The sequence below is a fragment of the Ailuropoda melanoleuca genome, chromosome 9, assembly GCF_002007445.2.
Source record: "Ailuropoda melanoleuca isolate Jingjing chromosome 9, ASM200744v2, whole genome shotgun sequence".
NCBI lineage: Eukaryota > Metazoa > Chordata > Mammalia > Carnivora > Ursidae > Ailuropoda > Ailuropoda melanoleuca.
Window position 1 is genome coordinate 17,031,603 of NC_048226.1, and position 6,000 is coordinate 17,037,602.

The window sequence follows — 6,000 nt, forward strand, 5'->3', positions numbered from 1 at the left end:
GAAGTGGACACTGCATCTAAAGAGGTGGAACAGTTCACTGGAGGTGAGCTGCTGGCTGGGGACAGACTGGTGGTGAGAACCCCCATTTCCTGCCTCAGGGCAGGCCTGGTTATCCCTTGCAGCACAGAAGGAGAAAACTACCCACAGGTTCACTGAAAAGTCCACTCAATGGGACCTGGGACACAGACTGGCATTTTAGAAAGGTTAAGATACGAAATTTGTTCACGCTGTGAGAAGGGGAAATGGACTAAAAATGGCGGCATACGGGGACAGCTTTCATTTGCCTCAGAAAAAAAGTATCCAGTGGGGTCATGAGAAGGATATTAGGAAATCTCCACACCAAAGCCCTCCAAAGAACGCATGCAAATCCCACACACCTTTTTGCAGATGCCTAAAGATCAGGAATAAATGTTTTGCTTCATGTCACAATGAGAAAGGGGCTTTCTACGCATATGGAAGTGACACAGTTGTCCCCAGTAAAGTGCAGCTACAGAACTGCAGAAAGGGTGGGAGGCATGGTGATGTGTGCTGGCCAAGATCTCCTGTAGCAAAGGGAAGACTGATAGGACTGAGGATCCTGGCTACAGATCTATTTACGGGAGTGGATTTTGACAGAATCATAGGGTCCCTGGGTAGGCAGCAACCAAATTCAAAAAGGGATGCATCAGACGGTCTTTTGGGATATAGAAAAAATTTTTTTGACTTTTTGCTTTTAATTTTATGTTAAAAATAAGGGATGGGGCACCTGGGTGGCTCAGTTGGTTTAGCATCTGGCTCTTGATTTTGACTTGGGTCATGTTCTTGGAGTCATGAGATCGAGCCCCATGTTGGACTCTGCTCACTGTGCATGGAGCCTGCTTCAGATTCTCTCTCTCCCTCTTCCTTTGCCCCTCCCTATCAGATAAATAAAGAAATCTTTTTTAAAAATAAGGAATAAGTTAACTTTTATGAGTATCTAGTAAGTGGACAGCACTATGGCTCTCTCTTGGCCAAACATTCTGAGTGTGTAAGATACCAGGACTCCTGGGGGATGAGAGGGAAGCCCCATCCTAACAGATTGCACTCCAAGTACCAAATAAAGTGGTGTGACACATGACAGCACCTAGTTGTAGGTAAAATAACTCTGACAAAAAGGACAAGTGGGTCTTCTGGATGTGTTAATGATAAGCTATTTGGACTAATGGCTCCTCACTGTCATTTCACATCTAAAAATGCCAGATAAAAATAGACTTTAAAACAACCTTCTTAAAATATCAAGGAATTGGCAGCAAAATTAGGAATTATAAGGTAATTGAAAATTGATGGAAAAGTGGGAAGCCTGAAAATCTTTGTTCCTAGGGTGTTTGCTGATCTAGGCATAAGAAGCATTAGATTTTAGTCTCTTGGGGCATGAAGAATGGAAATCAAGCCATGGTAGACCCTCCCCAGAGTAAACTGGGACCCCAAAGTGTTGCTCTCTCAAATACGGGTGATCCTGAGAGAATCGCCCTTACGGATTTGCAGCCCAGGGTGACATCCTTTGGGAGGGCTAAAATCCTGAGATCTACGAATTTCATTTGAAAGAACCTGGCACTGTAGTGCTTTGAGGTATTCAGTAGAAACAAATGCAAATATTCTTCTAAGGAATGCCCCTTTCGTCTAGATTTCAAATTACTCCTACAAGTAATTTTTAATGGCTGTCAAAAAGCAGCACCAAACTAAAAATAATCAAGCATGTAGGAAAATACTGTGCACTGTGAATGAGAACAATCAGAAACAACATGACATAGAAACATCCAAAGGCTTCGTGTATCAGCATTGTCAAACACAGATCATAAAGCAAGTATCCTTCCTATGTTTAAAGATTGAAGACAAATATTTTATATATATATACATATAGGTATACACACATACACATACACACATATATGGAACAGGCAACTACAAAAAGTGACATAGAAAATTTGAAAAAGAACCAAATAAAGCTTTTACAAATGAAAAGTACAAGAATTAAAGAATTCGGCGGATACACATAAAAACAGAGTAGACATAGCCAAAGAAAGAATAATCCAATGAAAGATATGTTCGAGGACATTTTCCAGAATACAGCACAAGAGACAAGAAGATGGAAAATATAGAATAGAGGTTACAAGATATGGAAGATCAACGGAGACAGTCTAATATCCCTTTGAGCAGAGTCCCTGAAGGAGAAAATAGAGATGGGGATACAGAAGTATTTGACCACAGAATGGCTGAGATTTCAATAATGAATCATTCCATAATGAAGTCAATAATGAATTTCAAGCAGTATAAATAAAAGAAATGCAAATCTAAATACATCATCGTGAAAAGCAACACGGGAAAAACACAAAGTTATAAAAGAAATTCACAGACTCATAGTTGGCTTATCAACAGTGACAGTGGAAGTCATAAGAGAATTGAACGACACTGGGGGTGCCTGGGTGGCTCGGTCCTTTAAGTGTCCGACTCTTGGTTTCCGCTCAGGTGATGATCTCAGGGTTGTGAGATTGAGCCCCATGTCGGGCTCCACACTCAGCAGGGAGTCTGATTGAGATTCTCTCCCTCTCCCTCTGGCCCTCCCCACCACTCTCTGTCTTTCTCTCATAAATAAATAAATAAATCTTTAAAAAAATAAAAGCTGAATGACACCTTCAATTGGAGAAACAAAAATGACTCCCAACCTAGCATTCTATACTCAGAGATGATAGCATTCAAGGGCAAAATAAACATAGTTTCAGAAACAAATGCTGTTGACTTTACCAGGCAGAAAGAGGGGCGCCTGGGTGGTGCAGTTGGTTAAGCAACTGGCTCTTGGTTTCAGCTCTGATCATGACTTCAGGGTCTTAAGACCAAGCCCTGCATTGGGCTCCATGCTCAGCAGGGAGTCTGCTTGAGATTCTCTCCCTCTCCCTCCCCCCCTCAAGCTCTCTCTCTAAAAATAAATAAATCTTAAAAAAAGAGAACTTTTAAATGCAGAAAGAAATTGACCGCAAAAAGAAGATAAAGAAGGAACAAGGAGAAAGTAGAAAATATGTGAATAGTTCTAAACAAACATTGACTCTCTAAAATAATAAAAGTATTTTATAGGTTAAAAAAGGGAAAGAGAGATTAGGGGAAAACTGTAGTCACAGCAGCTTCCTTCTTGCTCTGAACCTCTACCTGATAACAGACATCTTTATAACAAAATTAGTGACAAGATAGCCCCCCAAACCCCTAAAATACAATGAGTGTAGACAAAGTACTAATGACTGCATGATCTTCATATTGGAGTTTGTGTGGGAAGAAGAAAAAAAGAAGTAACAGAATGATATTTTATAAACCTGGGAATAGCAGAACCCCAACAAGAATTTGCTGAATGCCCAGAAAGCCATTTGAGGGCAGCAGCTGAAAGTAGGAGGGGCCATTACTGGGTGAGTGCAAGAGTCATGAACTCTGGGGCTTTCTTCTAGGACATCACCCCATACGTAGGGGAAATTGCTCAGAGTGGAATTTAAATTGATCCAGATAAGGACAGCAGAGATAAGAAAAGAGAAGGTCCAGATCAGAAATAAGAGAGGGGACCCGGGACAGGAAATCACAGAACACAAGCCACCTGATGTTTGACATCACATAAAAAAACAGAAGAGGGGGCTTTATGATGTTGAATTTTTTTCTGAATCCCGTGTCTTAGCTTGGGCTGCTATAACAAAACTCCATAAACTGGGCGGCTTATAACCGACAGAAATTTATTTCTCACAGCTCTGGAGAGCAGGATGCCAGCAGACTGCCAACTTCTTCCTATGTCCTCACACAGCAGAAGGGGTGAGGGAGATCTCTGGGGTGTCTTTTATAAGACCACTAATCTCATCTGTGGGGGCAGAACCCTCATGACCTAATCTACCAAAGTCCCCACCACATTGGAGGTTAGGGTTTCAACCCATACATTTTGGGGGGACACAAACATTCAGTCTATAATAGCACCCTGCTTCATTTTAAAGTCAGGAAACTGAATTTCACCTAAAATGGAGCAATAGAAAAGCCATTGAAGTAAAATTCCCTATAGAGTTAGGATTAAAAAAAAAAAAAAGAAACAAAAACATTAAAAACACACAAAAAGGCATGCCCACAAGATAAAAGTGTAATCTTTTATTTCAAAACAAGCTAAACATTTTAAGAAAAGGATTAAAGACATGGAAATACATCAAGAATTATAAAAACTTTAGAAATAAGGTGCCATAAATAAGAAATAATTCAAAATAAAAGAAAAATGACATCTCAGAAGGGAAAAGTAAACTAGAAAGAATATGGGAGAGAATATCAATGAATAGAAGATGAAAAAAGAAAGTTTTCAAATAAAAAAGAAAAGAAGAAGGGATAAAAACTATTTGGGAGAAAGTAAGAAAAGTTAAAAATAGCAAAGACGACAAAATATATGGATAATAGAAGAACTTTAAAAGCAAACCACACAAGGCAGAAAATGAATACTAATGAGTATAATCCAAGAAAACTTGCCTAAAATTAGAGGGAAAAAAAGGATTTGAAATTACACATCAAAAAAGGAAGGATATCATGTACCTATGAATACCACCTGAGAGTTACTAACACCTAGAGATAGTCACTGTAATTACTGGACTTTAAAGAAAAAAAATTTAAATTATTTGAGCATCCAAGAAAAGGAGAATGGAACTTGTGAGAAAAGAATCCTAGAGCTGACTTTTTGATAGCAGTAATTCTGCCAAAAAAAAGAAAAAAAATGCAGTCATGTGTTTAAGAAATTGTGCCCTAGGATTGGAACTTCAAATATCAAAACAAACTGTTAATATGCAAGATCTCAGGGAATATTGTTCCCAGGAGCCCCTCGTGAGAAACGTAGTAGAGAGTAAGCATCAGACAACCGAATGACCCTCCTTGATGTGAGGGCAGATGGTGAGAATTAAGTTTATAGTAACCTGTACAATCAAAACTGAATGATGGCTTAAAATGGGTGAGCATAGACTGTAATGGCCATATGTTCTGACAATTTATAGTACACCTACTAGAAAATGGAGAGAAGATGGGGAGAGCATATGCAAAGAGAGTTATTTTAATGTTTTAAATAATCATATTGGTAGTACATTGGAATTTTTGGGTTTTGTCAGTATTCTTATGCCAAGTCTTCTGTATGTGTCATGTGGGATAAGACAAAGTACTACTTATGGGCAGTTCTGACTATACGATCCCTTGTATTCTTGAGAACCAGCATTCATGTTGTAGAAGAAAGGAGTCAGAGATATAGCATAGAAGTTAAATGAAATCTGGGTAGTTTTAAATTCCAATTAGAAGGACCAGTATTGACTCGTGAGATATTTGATCTTTAAATATATATTTGTATAAATGGGTTACAAGACACGAAAACCGTGAAATGAGTGATACACATCAGAATTACAAAAACTCAATTGTGTGTGTGTGTGTGTGTGTGTGTGTGTGTGTGTATGCATGCGTGCACCTGCTTGCTTTCAGCTCTACTGAAAAGAAAACAATGACTGACTTGCCAACCCAGAGCAATGAGTGTTCCTCCAAGTGTTGATACGGGTAGTCCTGAAGTGCTTATTTCCCCCTACAAGGAAGCAGGACTTCTTGAAGAATTGACAGAATCCAGGTCTGGTGCAGGAAATGTACGAGGTGAATGTCTTGTATCGCATAGCAAAGGAGTTGTTAAAGAGTCCTAAGTTCATGGCAAAAGGACGAGGAACCAACCGAATTCAGGCTCCCGTTGGGACAATTTGAACTGCAGTAAAAATAATGTTTAAATGCACGAGTTTATAATAATACTGAAAAAAAAATTGGTCACCTTCAAAGGTGATAGGGTACTAACTTATCCTGAAAACTACCAAATAAAGGAAAAGATTCAAGCATTTATTCTGTCTTTCTAGATAACCTGTACTTCTGGTTGACCAGATGGTAGACGGAGAATCATCTTCTTATTACAACTATTGAATAACAACAACAACAACAGAGATAGAATATCACCACTTTGCAGCC